This window comes from Phyllostomus hastatus, unplaced genomic scaffold (genome assembly GCF_019186645.2).
Source record: "Phyllostomus hastatus isolate PE091 unplaced genomic scaffold, TTU_PhHast_1.1 phas_contig_36, whole genome shotgun sequence".
NCBI lineage: Eukaryota > Metazoa > Chordata > Mammalia > Chiroptera > Phyllostomidae > Phyllostomus > Phyllostomus hastatus.
The window spans coordinates 4,753,360-4,769,984 of NW_025333862.1; the positions used below are offsets into that span (position 1 = coordinate 4,753,360).

At 51.3% G+C, this 16,625-nt stretch overlaps 1 protein-coding gene across 16 annotated transcripts in view; it reads left to right on the plus strand.

The window, feature by feature from the left end:
* Nucleotides 1-16,625, plus strand: part of NFASC (neurofascin) — a 194,015-nt gene that overhangs the window by 9,393 nt on the left and 167,997 nt on the right. For 15 of the 16 annotated variants that reach the window (XM_045841370.1, XM_045841377.1, XM_045841380.1 and 12 more), the window contains exon 2: nucleotides 445-581. The exons of the other annotated variant lie outside the window; for it this stretch is intronic. The gene's annotated coding sequence lies outside the window, so the exon portion shown is untranslated. The remainder of the gene's footprint in view (nucleotides 1-444; nucleotides 582-16,625) is intronic. 16 annotated transcript variants of the gene reach the window in all.

Sequence of the window (16,625 nt, forward strand, 5' to 3'; positions counted from 1 at the left end):
AATGGGCGAGAAATGCAGTGTAGATGGCCCAGGAAGTGGGGCTCTGGGGCGAAGTGGCGCACAGATGACGTCCCGTGGTGTTGGGTGGGTGTCCGGTCCAGTCTTCACACATGTCCCCTTCTGACTGTAGGCGTCTTTACATCCTATTTACTGGTGTAGTGGACATGTCCCAGGATGGGGGCTGAGTAAGTAGTAGAGGTGCTTAGGGGATGCTTTAAAATGACAATCAGTAAGTAAGTCATAATAACCTGTCAAAAGACAGGAGCAGGAAGCATCCATTGTGCTGGCACATGCCGGTGCCCGTAGGCCTTCCTGACCTTGTCATGAACATGCTTGGTTTCCTTGGTCTCTGGCTGTGGTTTCCCACGTATAAATCTGATTTCCTAAACTAGAGTGTGTGCTTGTTGAAGCCATGTCATATGGTTTTCTTGTTTCCTCCTGTAGAATCTCAGCGTGCTGATAGTAATCCTTAATAAACACCTGCTTGTGAGCAGCTCTTTGTCAGCCTGGAGCCGCGGCTCTGACTCCCGGGAAGCATGTGCACGTGAACACAAGGAACGTTTATGGAGCCCCTGCTGGGTGTAAGTCTCCGCACTGGGCGCTGTGGACAGTGACAAAGGAGGAGCCAAGGACGCTTGCTCTCCGGCTAATGGGAGAGCCAAGGCAGGCGTGTGTGAAGAATGACACACACACATTCACGACTGATAGAAACAAAGAGGTGGTAGCTGGGATACGGAGCGGGGGTGGGGTGCAATGTGCTTGAGGGGTTAGATTATGTGTGCGTCTCTGTCTGGCCTCCCGAGGATTCCCTCCTCCATGATGCTCAGCTGGTACCAGCCACCTCCGTGCCGGCAGGGACAGCGCGGCCTTTATGGTGGGTCAGGCAGCTCGCTGCCGCGCTGAGGGGAGGGGGTGCTGAAGTGGCGCTGTCCTGGGCTCGCCTTCTCTGTGGTGAGGAGCACCCCGGAAGGGGGCCAGGGGACTGGGTGGAAGGGAAAGAAACTCCTTTTTCTTCTTGTCACTTAAATGGTGGCAGGGTCTAGCTCTCAGACTTCCTCCTAGAAGTCACAGAAGGGGCTTGTTGGGACTCCAGCAATTCCTGTTCATGGTGCCCAGGTACAGCTCTGAAGGAGACGAGAAGCAGACCGTGGTGACCTGGTTCCCCACAGTCACCTGAGCCCCCTGCTGTCCTCTCAAGGAATGTGCACTGAGTGGCAGGTGGTCTGCGTCTCCCACCTGGGGCCAGGGAGGGACTTCTCTAGCTGACTCTGGTGTCCTTTTCCATCCTCCACGTGTGCTGGAATCACCTGGGGCCTTGTTAAAGTGCAGATGCAGAACCAGTAGGCCCAGATAGGGCCTGGGATTCTGCATTTCTGAAAACCTGCTGGGTAACTAACTGCCCATTGGCAAACCACACTCTGATTGGCAGGGCCGTGCACGTGGGCTCTTGACCTGGTGTTATGCCAGCCCAGCCTGGGGAGATTTGTAAAACACTCTGATTTGGGACCACCCTACACCGAGTACATCACCATCTCTGAGAGGCGGGTCCAGGCGCCGGAATGCTGTAAAGGCCCTCCGGGTGGCTCTGATACGTGGCCGGGTAGGGAACCGCTGGCTCTCTGGGTGGCTTTCCTCCTCCCTCAGATGTTTCCCGTGACTTCACCTCCCCGACCCCGTGAGACTAGAAGGGCCTGGCAGGCAGACGGTGCCTCATATCATACAACCGGTGCTGGCCCTCAGTAGTTCTCAGTCAGCGTGTGCAGGTGACAGTGTGATGCCCAGGGGCTCTGTTCTGGGGATGCTCCACGAACCACGAGGGATCCACGTGTGTCTGGCTTGGAACAGGCCAGTTCTCTCAGGACGAGTCCGAGTGGGCTTCCAGCGCCTGGAACCTGGTCGACTTTCGGGAAGCGTGTATTCCATGGCTGACTATTCCAGGGTGGGGGCAGAAAGGGCCCTGGGTGAAGGATCGGAAGGCCAGAGGGTTCGGGATCTAAAGGTAAGTCGTTTAACCTTCCTTAGCTTTGATTTTCCCAGTTGTAAGATGGGGACCATGATGCCTACCTAACAGGGCTATTTAAACAGTAATAATAATACAGGAGAAGGGGCTCTGTCAGTGCTACCGACGTGCACGTGAGCAACTGGGTAAGAACTCCTTTTACACGGAGGGGCAGCGCTAAGTCGTGGCTATCCGTCCTCCAGCCCCGTTCTGACAGAGCCTCCCGGGCCCCTCCCACCACATGTGCCTCTGTCTGCAGACCCAGGAGCTCAGGGCACCCTTCTGCTGGACGCCTACCGAGTACTAGAAACTGTGCTAGATGCTTGGCTTTGTCGTCTCACTGAGTTGGACGTTATTCACATCACACTGAGAAAAGGGGCTCAGAATGGGAGCCAATTTGCCCGAAGTGGGACAGCTCAGCGGCAGAGCTGGGACGGGGTCTGACTCCCGGGTCTGACCCTGGCTCCCTGCCCAGCAGGCAGCTCTGGGTTCCAGCACAGGCCGACGGCTCCTTTGTTTGAGAAGCTCCTTTGTCTGTGAGTGACTTGTACTGAAGAGTGACGGAAGAGTCTGGGTCTCATGGAAACTCCAGTCTTCCACAGGAATGTTCGGGACTCAGGGCACCAAAGCTTTTCAGCCTTGGCCGACACTGCACTGTACAGCCTCTGTCCCCAAGGCAGAGGCTGGGACACCCTCCCCACAGAAGAACCACCGTCTGTCCCTACGATCCCCTGTGCTACTGAGGCACAGGACCCAACTCTTATTTGTCTGTCCTGCCTTTATAGGTTTCCTTTTCATTCTCGTACTAAAAGAAACTGGGAACATAAAAGGGAAACGATCCCACGGAAGGGGCCTCCCCCCGTCCAGATGTGATGTCAGCAGCACACTGTCATGCCTGTGTTCCCAGCCTGGTGGGGGCCCATGTTCTCCCCCCAGGAGGGCTGGTGCTGAGAGGGGGCCCCAGCGTCTGCAGCCCTCTGCCCACCTCTCCAGCTCCAGCAATGCTGCCATTGTTACCAGGGACATGCTGGCAGAAGTCAGTCTGGCCAAGCTGGTCACTGAAAGAGCGAGGAGGGCTGGTTTGCATGGTCCAGGTGCCCATCTGTCTGTGCCTGGAAGAGCTCTGTGACCCTGGACCTCATCAGCTATTGGCAGAGGCTGACCGAGTCCACACTGAGGAGAAGGACGTGCAGTTCAGCAGACAGGACTCGAGGGCCTGACTGCGGACACGCAGGGCGGGCCTCTCACGCCACCTCCAGTGCCCCCGCCGAGCCGTGACCACGTCCGGCCCCGTCTGGGCCACTTTCTTCCTCTTGCTGTGTCCTCACTTGGCTGACTTTCTCCCTTGTGTCCCACGAGATTCTGTGCCAGGACGCTGCTTTCTTGTATCGGGGCCAGTGTTTCAACATCCAGAACTTTCCTCAGCTTTGTTTATGGATTGTTCAAAGTTTAATTTTAAGTGCAGAGGGTTTACTCAATGTTTTCTCTGCTAAACCCCACTTTACATTTTGGCTCTTTGCCCTCTCTTTCTTTCTCTTTGAGCATCCCCAGGGTTTTCTGTTTCTGAGAACCGTTTCCCTTCTCTGCTTCTGCGTGGCCAGCGCGGTGCCCTCTGATAGCAAGAAAGACTCCCGGGCAGGCCCTGTCACCAGAAGTCTGGCTGCCGTGACCTGTGTGTGTGACGCCATGAAACACCGCATCTGACCGGAGAGGTCGCAGGTCTTAGTGCCTGATCTTTCTACTCCACAGACACCATGGCAACTCCAGCACAACCCATCCTGAGTATTTGAGGAATCAGCATGAAGCCCAGTGGGCTTCTGGGATTTAGATGGGTTTCCCTGGTACCCCCAGCCCTCCCAGGTCTCTGACCCTTTTTCTTCTGTGATGGCTGACTGCCCTCGGCAGCAGGGTCTTCAGGCAGCTGTTTTGCTGAACTGACAGTTGGGAGCCTAGAAGGAGGCTGAGGTTAAAGGAGATGTGGCAAAAGACAGTGAATGCTCTGTGTTGGGCCCTGCTAGAAGGTTCTGGGAGTATGGTGCAGGAGTGGGGCCAGGGCCTGGGTCAGTAGCTGGCCCCATGTGGAGTCAGACTGGGAAAACCCTCTCCAAACACATCCTGTGGCTCTTCTGTGTTCCTGTAACCTTGGAAAATAGGGCGCTTTTAGATGGCACCATAAAATGTTGCAGCTGGGGCTTCTGAGAGCAAGAATGCTTTGTTTCTCGGCAGGCTGGTGACGGCATGTGGGTCTGCCCAGATGCTGATGTGTCAGAGACAGTAAAACAGGCCAAGGACTACTCACTGGTCGTGAAAGATGTGCTGTTGGTCGGGCCCCTTCGTTTGTCCTCAGATAACTTGCTTTCTCCTGCTTCTTCCCTCCCCAGGTTTGTTTGTCTCAGTTCACGCAATGGAGTGCCTGCGTTTGGTGTCGGAAGTAGGATGCAGTGCAAAGCTAGGTCCCAGAATCAGACCTCCTGGGCTCAGATGGGCTCTCTGTTCACTAGTTGCGTGATCTGTGGCAAACGACTTAAATCGTCTCTAATTTTCATTTGTAAACTGGGAAGTTAAATAGTGCTTACCTTGTATGGAGTCATCAGGATCAGATGAGGTGGTGCACGTGAACCCCGCTGCACGGTGCCGGGCATCTACGAAGGGCCCCTCGGCAGTGAGTGGCTGTTGTTACTTCCCTTATTCTTAACAGCTTCCTGCACTGCCTTATTCAGGTACACCTGGCAACTTTGGTGAGCAATCATAAACTATTTTGGGGCTCTAGGTAGGTGCTCAGTTTTGTGTTAAGTACTGTGAGAATTACAGTGGACGAGAAGAAGCAGTTCGTGCTCTCAAATACCTTGCACATGAGTTGAGGAAGTGTACCAGGTTCCATGGGTGGTAGAGAGTGCTAACTACACAGTGTGATCAAGGAGAAATGCAGATGATGGTTCAGCTTACAGAGCTCTTGGAGTTTAGTGGGGATAGAGTCCGTTTAATCTATGGTACCCTGGAAAGACTTCAGGCAGGAGACAGAGTGGAACCTTGACAGACGGATCTCTTGTTCTGAGCAAGCTCATTAGGAAGGGTCTCTAAAAGGAATGGGTGGGAATTTAGAAGAAATGGGCAACCCAGTTATCCTCAGGCCCTAATTTCATGCTGGTCGCACGCACAGGGAAAGAGGATGGTGGGGAAGAAGGGACAGCTTTTCTGAGGCTGAGGAAACCAACACAAGAAGGTTAGTCAGGAAAACAGAGGCAGAAGTGAGATGCACATCCCAGACCAAGGAATGAGAGTCCGTTTTTCACAGGAAGCAGTTTTGGTTCACTTGTCTTCCCTGACCTAGTCATGTCCTTGTCATACCCCTGACCACACTGAGTGAATACACGAAGCTAATATACTGTATTTTGCCATGTATAATGCACACCTTTTTGCCCAAAATTTTAAGGTAAAAATAAGGATGCACATTATATATGGGAGGACTAATTCTGTATCTATATAAGTGTTTTTAATTCTTTTATTTATGCTTATGCATTAAAATTATAACTGTAGCAAGAAATAATGATATACATGTGCAAAATAATACCTTGGAATACAATAATTGGTTTTGTTTCTAAATATAAATAAATAAAAAGTTGAAACAAAAGATTTTTTCCTAAAAGTTTGGGCCAAAAAAGTAGGTGTACATCATACACAACAAAACAGGGTAACATCGCCACTGGAGAGGCAGGGAACCCAAAGTGCAGGGAGTGGGTGGCCAGTCGAGGAGGCAGCACGAATCGGGGCAGCGAAGTCGAGTATCTGCCCACTGACCCTTGACCATCAATTCCTAGTCTAGCTCCGCCTTGGGCTTCTATGATCCAGGTATCGGCTGGTGTCTAGGATATGGTAACTCTGGATCCCTAGGTGGGGGATGGAGAGGAATCTACCACATGCAAGACCTCATCCAGGTCAAGCAGCCCTGGCCCAGAACACTATGTGGCCATCACTGTACCACCCGCCCCCAGCCCAGGCAAGGTTCCAAGTCCTGGTCTCAGCAGCCACAGGATTTGGTGGCCAGGCCTGGGAAGAGCCCATTGTCTTCCTGCATTACCACTGGCTGTGTGGCTGCTGGTTAGCTTGCTTGTTCATTTTTCATTTGTTTTGTGTAGTTTGCTCTGAGCCCTATATTCAGCTGCAGCTGGGAAGCTGGGACCTGCTCAGCCTTGCCCCACTCAGCCGTAGACTTCTCTGTGGTACAGATGGAAGACTGCTGGCTTGTGGGTGCATGTATGTGCATTCGTGCATGCATGTGTGCATGAATGTGCAAGCATTCCTGTGAGTGAGAGAGAGAGAGAGGAGGGGAGAGGAAGGTACAAATTTCCTGATTTGGCTTCCGGACAAGATGGAGGCTTAGGTAGACACACTGTGCCTCCTTGCACAACCAAAACAAGGACAATAACAAACTTAGAAACAAAAACAGCCAGAACTTATAGAAATCTAACTGTATGGAAGTCCAACAACCAAGGAGTTAAAGAAGAGACATTCATCCAGACTAATAGGAGGGGCAGAGAAGACTCACAGCAAGGCAATGGCTGGCCAACTGGGTTGTCCCACATTCACATGCAGATAAATCAGAAGGAACAACTAGGGATCGTGACAGACCACATAACCCAAGGTCCCAAGACCAAGAGCCTCAAAGCCTCTGACTGAAAACACCTGTGGGGGTTGAGGTGGCGGCAGGAGAAACTACTCCCAGCCTCACAGAAGAGTTCATTGGAGAGACCCACAGGGTCCTAGAATGTACACAAACCCACCTACCCAGGAATCAGCTCCAGAAGGGCCCAATTTGATTGTGGGCACCTGGGGAAGTGACTGAAAACCAGCAGAGAGCAGAGCAAGCAGCACTGTTCCCTTTCAAACTCCTCCCCCACACACAGAGCCACAACACAGCAGTGACCTGGGTTACTCCGCCCTGGTGACCACCTAAGGCTCCGCCCCTTATATGTAACAGGAGCACCGAGACAAAAAAAAATGCTGCAAATGAAAGAACAGATCAAAGCTCCAGAAAAAATACAACTAAGTGACAAAGAGCTAGCCAATCTATCAGATACACAATTCAAAACACTGGTTATCAGGATGCTTCAGGAACTCACTGGGTACTTAAACTGCATGGAAAAACCCAGGCAGCAATGAAGGTGGCATTATGTGAAATAAAGAAAAATCTACAGGGAACCAACAGTGATAGGAAGGAAACTGGATTCAAATTAACGGTTTGGAACAGAAGGAAGAAATAAACATTCAATCAGAACAAAATGAAGAAACAAGAATTCAAAAAAAATGAGAGGCTTAGGAACCTCCAGGACATCTTTAAACATTTCAACATCCGAATCATAGGGGTACCAGAAGGAGAAAAGAAAGACCAAGAAATTGAAAACTTATTTGAACAAATGATAAAGGAGAACTTCCCCAATCTGGCAAAGGAAATAGACTTCCAGGAAGTCCAGGAAGCTCAGAGAGTCTCAAAGAAGTTGGACCCAAGGAGGAACACACCAAGGCACGTCATAATTACATTACCCAAGATCAAGATAAGGAGAGAATCTTAAAAACAGCAAGACAAAAGGAGAGTTACCTACAAAGGAGTTCCCATAAGACTATCAGCTGATTTCTCAAAAGAAACCTTACTGGCAAGAAGAGGTTGGAAAGAAGTATTCAAAGTCATGAAAGGCAAGGACCTACATCCAAGATGACTCCATCCAGCAAATCTACCATTTAGAATGAAAGGGCAGATACAGTACTTTCCAGATAAGGTCAAGTTAAAGGAGTTCATCATCACCCAGCCCTTATTATATGAAATGTTAAAGGGACTTATCTAAGAAAAAGAAGATCAAAAACATGAACAGTAAAATGACAACAAACTCACAGCTATTAACAACTGAACCTAAAAAAAAACAAAAACAAAAACAAAAACAAACAACTAAAACAGGAACAGAACCACAGAAATGGAGATCACATGGAGGGTTATCAGTGGGGGAGTGGGAGAGAGATGGGGGAAAGGTACAGAGAATAAGTAGGCAGAAAATAGACAGGGGGAGGTTAAGAATAGTATAGGAAATGGAGAAGACAACTTATATGTATGACCCTGGTATATGAACTAAGGAGGCAGGGGACGAATGTGGGTGGGAGGGTGTGTGCAGCATGGAGGGGAATAAAGCGGGGAAAGTGGGATAACTGTAAAAAAAAAGCTTCCTGAAATTGTAGACCTTTTTGTCCAGTGGGGGCTGGTTCTGGGTTGAGGGGACTCCAAACAGATACGTGGCTGTCTTTTGGGAACCCCTGTTGTCTTCTTGCAGCTGCGTGCAGATGACCATGGTTTTCAGCCTGACCGCCAGTGAGGAAGACAGGAGACGTGCTATGGTCAGAGGCTGTAGGTGTGAGTGGCCCATGCCTCCCCCATCCCTGGTCATTGTCATAGCAACAGCAGCAGCAGTAATAAGAGTGAGGTTAGAATGATGGCAGCTAGCAGACATTCAGAGCTTACTATGTGCTCGAAAGTGTGCTAAGGGGTTTTAATAGATGCCGTGTCACCCCATTGTCCACTTAGGATGTGTTTCCAGTCACCCATTTTACAGGAAAGTAAAGCACTGGGACCTGACTGCCTTTTCCTGAGGTCTCGCAGCCAGTAAGCTGGGCAATGGGGACTCTGGTTCAGATCTTCGGATCCCAATATGATTCAGTCAGATTGAGCTCCTGACCTTCGTGCTGTCCTGAGTGCTCAGCGGAGCCTTCCTTCCCAGCCACAGAGTCCACTGTGACCCAGCCTCCCACCTGTTCCCTCCTGCTTGAGTAGGACCAGGCAAAGTCTTACCAGCTGATGGATTCCTTGGTTACAAGGAGCTCTTAATATCTCATGAGAGTCTTAGAAGTGTGAGCTTGGGGAGCCTTGGGGTTTGGCCATGTCAAGTCCCTCATTTGCACAGGAGAAAATGAAGCCCAGGAAAGGGCCTCACTCAGAGCTGTGCAGCAGCCTGATGGCCAAGCCAGGAGGGGAGCCCCGCCTCCCAGCTGTGCCAGGTTCTCCCCCACTGTCTGTTTGTAGAGTGCCTTTGCTGCCCACACCGCTCCGCCCACCTGCCCAAGACGCCTGCCTGAGACCGGAGGGAGGGAGGAGGGCCAGGCCTAATGGTCCTTTACCACCAGGCCGTGACTCGCTGTGTGCTTGGGCAATGGACAGTCACAGCGGGATTTTCCCCCAAAGGTCCACCAGCCTCTTTTCCTTTGTGCCCCTCACCTGCTGGTGTGCTCAGGAAGTCAGGGGTTGTGGAGCACTGGACTCCCTCCTGCCACTCTTACCCCTTCTCCCTTTCATCTCCAGAAAATGCCACAAACCAGAAAATTCCGTAGGCGTGAGTGGCTCCTTCCTGGCCCCAAGTCGGATGTGCCTTCACCTGCATCTGAAGGCGGGCCACTGTCCCTGTGAGCAGGAGGCCTGGGGAGGGAGGGCTTGCAGCCGTTACCAGGTTTGCCCATCCCTTCCTGAGGTGGATGCTGACACGGTCCCGTGGCGGGGGGTGGAGGATGGAGGAGTTCAAGTGCATTAATCAGAGCTATGATGTCGATGACATGACGACAAAGACAAGGTGGAGGGCGGTGTGGGGCCTGGGGGACTCACCTGTGCTCTGCCTTTGTCTGCACAGCAGCCCACTGGAAACAGTGGTAACATCCCCATTTCTCAGAGGGGCACACTGGACTCAGAGGGTCTGAACCCCCACCTCCGGGGGGCCTGGAGGGTGCATCCCCTCCCTCTCATCCCTTGTCTGCCCAGGAACTGACAGTGGCTCTTGGTGGGGGTTGAGGGGCGGCAGTGGGTTGGATGCAGTCCCTGTTGTTATTACTTCTGGGGTAAATTTTATTAAGGTAAAACATACAGTAAAATATATAAATCTATACTTCTTATTTCTTTTAAAAATTTTATTGATTTGAGAGAGAAAAAGAGGGGAGACAAATTTATTCATTTATTCATTGGTTGTTTCTTGTATGTGCATTGACTGGGAATCAAACCCATGACCTTGGGGTATTGGGACAATGCTCCAACCATTTGAGGTAGTCAGCCAGGGCTTATTTCTTAAATGTTGGTTTCCTGGTGATAAAGTTATAAAATCTGAAGGAAAAAACTCCCCACAGAACCCCCCACCCCACTCCGAGCCTTTGGAAATAACTGTTAATATTTAATGTGTATGTTTTCAGTTCATCTTATTTTGATTTGAGAGTTGTTGCTAAAAACTAGCTTTGAGGACAGAGAGGGTAAGGACGGGGTCACAGAGGATCTGTTGCCCCTGGTCAGGGTGGTTTTGCTGCTGGTCCCGGCTATAGCCTGCCTTCTGATGTTCACCTGCAACTTAGAAACACTATCTCTCCTGCCCCAACTGTTTAGAAGTCAAATAATCAGCGATAACACTGGCAGGTCATTATTTATTGAACAGCCTGCATTGTTCAAAATACAAAAGTCAGGTTTGACGGGCTGGGATGAGAGTCAGGGAGCCCTGCGGGGCAGGCACGTCCCCAGGGAGACCAGTTGGCCTGGGTAAATGCTGTGTTTACACTTGTCTGAATTGGTGTCTGCTTCTAGGCCTCCCTTTGGGGCTTACGAACAAGGCTTTAAGGGCAGGAGCCACGAAGTGGGAGGATGTGGCTCCGTTCTTGGGCGTGTTGGCCTCAACCGTTTGTGTCTGAGGTCGTCTACCTGGCTTGACTTCTGCTGGCCGTTGCATTGTTTTGCCTGAAGTGCTCAGAAGAGTCCTTGGTGCTGAGACCCTGCAAGTGTCCGCTTGTACCATGATCACCATCCCCTTACTCAGGCGGGATGCAGACTGTCAGAGCTGCCGGGGCACAAATCCTGACCCTGTTACCATTTATCCCTCCAAGGGACATTCACCAAGGACCTCCTGCGGGAAGAGAGCTGTGCGGGGTGACCAGGCAAACACGGCAAAGTCTGGTTGGGTGGCAGCTGTTTCCCATCTCCTCCTGCCTGACCCTGTGACCCACCGCACCCTCCAGGGAGCTCTGGAGCCAGCCCAGCACTGCGGGGCGCACAACGAGGAGAGAGGCTCAGTCAGCAGGCTGGGTACTGGCCCCTGCTCTGCTCTGACCAGGTGACCTCAGCAGATCCTTCTCTTCTGTGGGCCTGAGTGTCGTCACTAGAAAGTTCACTGAGGCACTCAGTGGTTGAGCAAGACTCCTCTCCCAGCCTGTGATTCTGCGATAAAACTCTGGGGGTTCTCAGATGGCTAGAATGGCATCTGACTTCATCTCTGTTTTTAATCAATCAATAAATACCTTTATTCCATCTCTCCTCCTCCACATGACACAGACCGGTGGTCTCCTGGTGTGCAAGGTGTGAGGAGTGCGAGCAGGTGGGTGGGGTGTTATCTCTGCACACTGCTGACTGCAGGGGTGGTTTTTCCCTCGTGGCTGTAATTTGCTTTTCTTAATCGTCTCTCTGTTGTTCAGTTTACCCATGATGAATCGGGACTAGAGACCGGAGACATATGGCAGAGTTAGGGAGGAACACGATAATTAAAATAGTAATAACAATAATAATTCTACAAATTTGCCTGAAGATGATGATTACCAGATTGTATTCATTTGACCAGAATTTTTATATAGCACTTCAAGATGCCTCTGGTACTCGAAACAGAAAGTGACAGTCACATCCAGGCGGACTTCCATTCACCGGAATGAACACTGTCCACACCTCACAGAGAAGTGCGCATAAACCAGCCCAACAGCTCCTCTCTCTGAGAAGCAAAATTTTAAATGTACAGAGCATCAAAGATAAGAATTTCCAACTTGAGGCTGTGAGGGTACCACTCGACTATTTTTACACCTTGACTTCTGATTAAATTGTTATAAAGTAAATTCGATCCTCCAGCCTAACTTGATACAGGACATCTAAAAATGTGTTAACAAACCATGTTTTTTCTTATCTCGTTAATTAACCACATTGGACAGTATGTACCACTTGTTAATTGTGGGGGGTTGAATTTATGCATGTAATAACCACTGTTAAAGATTGTATTATTAGACTATACTTTATAAACATTTTAATGAGCTGACCTAAAATAGCATATTTTTAAACTTAAAAATATGGAAAAAAATTACGTTAGCATTTCCTTGGGGGTGATGACAAGTTAGGAAAATGGGGAGTTTAGCAATCTCTAAGATTCTTTCTGGCTCTGACATGCTCGGATGCCAGGGTGGTTCAGGGTCGGAAACCCTTGAAGAAGAACAGGAGAGTGTAACGGTCTGGCCGGGGGTGGGGCACAGTGTGCCCCTCCGCCCCAGGCCGTCATGGGAAAGGGAATTAGACACACACTTCAAAGTCCAGATGTCAGAACTAGGATTGGGGAGCAGCTTTCTGTCCGAACCACCCAAGACCTTTCTAACCATGAAAATCACTGGGCTTCGGAGTTGGGAGGGACATTAGACACCATCTGATTCTGTTACAGCTGCCCCCCAAACAGAAAGTGGAGCGAGTAGCCTGGTGAGGAGTGAGTGGTGTGTTAGATGTTCAGGCGGAGGCTGGTCGACCCCAGGCCAGGGCTGATGACCTGCTCCGTGGGCCTCCGAGCTGGAGCCCACAATGGGGCTCACCGACAAGGGCGGCCGGGGGGATAGTGCTCTCTCTCCTCTTTCCCAGAAGCTAAAACTCGTCTTTGGTGAAGGCCAGTCCGTGGACGAATGAGCCCAGGCCTAGGCCTGGGACCCCTGGTGGCACTGCTGTGGCGCCCTGAGCTCCCACTTTCGTCCGGGTGAGCTGGCTGGTGTGTCTATAGTGGCATCAGGATTTTAGTGAAGTGTTTGGGGGGGAGGAAGCAGCAGCTTTTGAAAGAGGCGCTAATGGCCTGGCCTAGAGGAAAGGCCCTTGGACTGAGGCTCAGGACATAGATGAGGCGCCACCCAGCCCAGAGCATCTCCTGTCTGCATGCCACCCCTCCCGCCCCGGCTGGCTGCTTTTTCCGCCACATTGACAGATGGGAAGCGATGCCGTGGAGGGCCCAAACCCCAGATAATCTGCAGCCTACGTTTGGCTCAGGGATGATCTCCTGGATGTCATTTTTACTCTGATTATCCTTCCTAATTTTTCTGTTGTTGAGGCTGAAAACAAAGGCTTTTATACACTTGGAGTCTGCATTAAAGGTGGGTAACCCAGAATGTGTTCATGCTCAGAAATAAGTTGTCCTGAAGATAACTGAGAACTGCTTTTAGTTCCCTGTGATCACACTGGTTGATGTTTTTGTATGTTAATACTTTCAGCTATGGTTACTCCCTGTGCGTGAGTGTGTGTGGGTCCCACATACCCCCATATAGACTTAACTGGCCCCCTGGAGCCCCAGCCTGGAGCCTTCCTTCTGCACCTTTCTATACCAGGGCTCAGTAACTGGCTCCCATGTTCTTCTGAGGTGCAGTTAAAGTGACACCAACTAAAGCAGAGGGTTCATAACCCCGAGCCAGTTCTTAGTGTTCTAGTGCTGTCTGGGGAGACATTTGCTGTGTATGTGTGTGTCCTGAACACAGCCGATCACGTGGCCCATACCTGCTGGAATCCTGTTGAACCTGTGCCAGCCCCTCCATGTCTCACCGACAAGTTGAGAGAAGTCTCTGGTGCCCTGGGCTTGCCCACTTAGAGAAGGAGAAGGGAGTCCCCTGGTGAGGGTGTGAATGGGTTTCTTAGCCTGGCTTCTCAGGACACACCAGCCTTCCTGCCTGCAACTGGGTCAGCTAGGCACAGTCCTGGATCGCTGCTGGCAGGGGGAGCCTGCCCTAGGGAGGGGCAGGGGCAGGGGCAGGAGAGAGCCAGCCACAGGACAGCGGCCTGACTTCTGCCCTGCCTTCCAAGCGGTCTGCCTTCCTGTCTGGCTCTCACCTGGACTTAACCGTGAGCTGGTCATGCAGCTGGGCTGCTCGCTGACTGCCGTGTTAGAGTGTGCACCCCACTGCCACCCCTCAGCCTTTGTTTGACCTGCTCACGGGTGCTCAGCCAGAGCCAGAATCCTCACAAGCTCTCTTGTTTGTCCCGTCCCTGGGCAGTGGGCTCGTCCAGGGGACCCATGAGTGCAGGTTCGTGTAGGTAATTTCATCTCCTTCCGTTTTCCCCACCCAGGCCCCTTAATTTTGTGTCCGACACTTCACCCAGTAGGTGAGGGCCTGTCCTGGGGCAGAGCCTGGCTCAGCACCCGGAGCCTGGCTTGAGAGAAAAAAGGGTTGGGCTGCCTCCCCCCACCCTTCTGACCTGGGAAATCCTCTAAGCTGACCTAATTACCTTAGCAAGGGAGAGCTATTGGCTGTTGATTCTCAGCAGAGACTGCACTTTGAGGAGGGAGGGGGATCCTTGGAAGGGGTGTGTGTGCCACTCCGGGATTAACACTTTGGTCGCTGCCTTCCCGGGACAAGTAATTCCCTTCACGTTGCCAACCAGTGGGAGTGAGCCCCGATGGAGTTCTTCCGGGCTGGTCAGCCGTGCCTGAGGTATTTGGTCATCTCTGGGACACACGGAATCATAGCCTCAGCTTAGCACAGATCTGCCTTGCCTGGCAACTCTTTCCCTGTCTCGGTGGGATCATCAGGAGATGGTATATTTGCTGGAAACCCTAGTCTTTGCTTCCCCAGGGCCCCCTCTGAACCCTGTCCAGACAGGAGCCATTTGGACTCTTGGGGAGTCCTCGGTGAGAAGCAGTTTTCCACTGAACCCTCCCTGGGCTGACTGCCTCCCTTCCAGACCCATCCCCTTCAGGGAAGCTGGAATCCTGGAGCGTGGTGTGCAAGGTGCGTTCACGCAACTCCTTAGGCCGTGATCAGGCGTGTGCTTTAGAATTGTGTCTTATGTGGCCCTGTCCAGGTAGCTCAGTTGTATGGGACGCCATACACCAAAAGGTTGTGGGTTCAATCCCTGGTCTGGGCACATACAGAAGGCAACTGATCAATGTTTCTTTCTCACATTTGATCTCTCTCAAATCAATAAAACACTTATCCTCAGGCGAGGATAAAAAAAGTCGTGTCTCACGTTGCCTCACGCTTTGTGCTGTGTGGTGCTCTTTTATCCTCAGAGCCTCATTTGAGCTCCTGTGGCACAGCAGGAACTCTGACTGGGAGCCTGGATGAGGGCCCCTGGGACTCGGGCTCAGTCAGCGAGGGAGGGCTCCAGCCAGGAGCTGCTCTCAGCCTGCTCGGCCCCAGGAATGGCCTTTCCTGCCACCACAGCTGCAGCATTAGTGCTCCGCAGGTAGAGCGTGAGACTCAGTCCCTCCCTCAAGTTCATAATCTTAATGCAGAGCAAGGCTAACACGTGTAGAAAAAGGCTCAAAAACCCCGCTGCATGCTTGAACATAACTGACTCCTTGGGGCCTGGCAGACAGCAACGGGATTAGGACAGAGAAAGGCCACGCTGATGAGTCACTGGGAGGAATGGGCTGTCACACACAAAGCTTCACGGTGGAAGGTGGGCTTCAGGGACATGAGTGAGGGGCAGGCAGGGAGGCTGCCAGTCCTGATGGAGATGGTTGCAAAAGTGCCCGTGAGTGCCCTGGCTGGTGTAGGTAGCTCAGTGGGTTGAGTGCCGCCCTGCATACTGAAAAGTTGCAGGTTCGATTCCCAGTCAGGGCACATGCCTGCTCTGTGGGCCAGGACCCCGGTGGGGGTGGCGCACAAGAGGCAACCACCCATTGATGTTTCTCTCCCTTTCTTTCTCCCTCTCTTCCCCTCTCTCTAAAAATAAATAAAATCTTTTTAAAAAAAGTACCAGTTAACCCCTGGCTGGCATAGCTCAGTGGATTGAGCATGGGCTGGGAACCAAAGTGTCCCAAGTTCGATTCCCAGCCAGGGTGCATGCCTGGGTTGCAGGCCATAACCCCCAACAACCGCACATTGATGTGTCTCTCTCTCTCTCTCTCTCTCTCTCTCTCTCTCTCTCTCTCTCTCCCTCTCTCCCTCTCTCCCTCTCTCCCTCTCTCCCTCTCTCCCTCTCTCCCTCCCTTCCCTCTCTAAAAAATAAATAAATAAAATATTTTAAAAAAAAGTACCAATGAGTGATTCAGGAGGGTGTGTGTGTGAATGTCTGTTGAATGTCCATCAGACACAAAGGTGGAGAGACTAGAATGATCCTTCATGTATTTAATTTATTGAGGTGGAATTAGCATGACAAGAAGTTCACAAATTTAAAGTGAACAATTCAGTAACATTTTGTAGATTCACAATGTTGCAAGCCACCACCTCCCCATAGTGTCAGAACTTTTTTGTCACCCCAGAAAAACACCCCGTAACCATCAAGCAGTCACTTCGCATATCCCCTCGCCCCATCCCCTGGCAGCCGCTGATCCACTTTCTCTCTATACGGACGTGCCTGTTCTGGACATGCGACATTTAAGAAGTCATACAATAAGTTGACTTTGCGCCTGGTTTCTTTCGCCGGGTTTCACCTGTCCATGCTGCAGCGTGCGTCAGGGCTGAGCTCCTTTATGGCCGAGGCATAACCCACTGTGTGTGCACAACGCGGTTTTCTGTTCATCCGTCCATCGGTGTGCGCATGCGTGGTTGCCGCATCTTGGCTATTGAGAACAGTGTTGCTATGAAAATGCGTGTGCATGTACTTGTTTACGTAGCCGAT